This window comes from Octopus bimaculoides, chromosome 24 (assembly GCF_001194135.2).
Source record: "Octopus bimaculoides isolate UCB-OBI-ISO-001 chromosome 24, ASM119413v2, whole genome shotgun sequence".
NCBI lineage: Eukaryota > Metazoa > Mollusca > Cephalopoda > Octopoda > Octopodidae > Octopus > Octopus bimaculoides.
The window spans coordinates 15,141,983-15,142,600 of record NC_069004.1 but is presented as its reverse complement, the minus strand read 5'-3'; the positions used below and the strand labels follow the sequence as shown (position 1 = coordinate 15,142,600).

At 45.8% G+C, this 618-nt stretch overlaps 1 protein-coding gene across 1 annotated transcript in view; it reads left to right on the top strand.

Moving 5' to 3' along the window:
• Nucleotides 1-618, top strand: part of LOC106882398 (DNA polymerase theta) — a 56,130-nt gene that overhangs the window by 13,832 nt on the left and 41,680 nt on the right. The gene's annotated exons all lie outside the window — the stretch shown is intronic.

Here is a 618-nt window from a genome sequence, read left to right as displayed (position 1 = left end):
AGCCTCGGGCCGACCAAAGCCTTGTGAGTGGATTTGGTAGACGGAAACTGAAAGAAGCCCGTCGTATATATGTATATATATATATATATATGTATGTATGTATGTGTTTGTGTGTCTGTGTTTGTCCCCCCAACATTGCTTGACAACCGATGCTGGTGTGTTTATGTCCCCGTAACTTAGTGGTTCGGCAAAAGAGACCGATAGAATAAGTACTAGGCTTCTAAAGAATAAGTCCTGGGGTCGATTTGCTCGACTAAAGGCGGTGCTCCAGCATGGCCGCAGTTAAAAGACTGAAACAAGTAAAAGAGTAAAAGAGTATATATATATATATATGTGTGTGTGTGTGGTCGATGCCTGTGCTAGCAGACTGGCTCCTGTGCTGGTGGCATGTAAAAAGCACCCACTACATCCTTGGATTGGTTGGCATTAGGAAGGGCATCCAGCTGCAGAAAGTTTGCCAGATTAGATTGGAGCCTGGTGCAGCCTTCTGGGTTCCCAACCCTCAGTCAAACCATCCAACCCATGCCAGCATGGAAAGCGGACATTAAACAATGACGATGACGACGACAATGATGATGATGGTGTGTGTGTGTGTGTGTGTGTGTGTGTGTGTGTGTG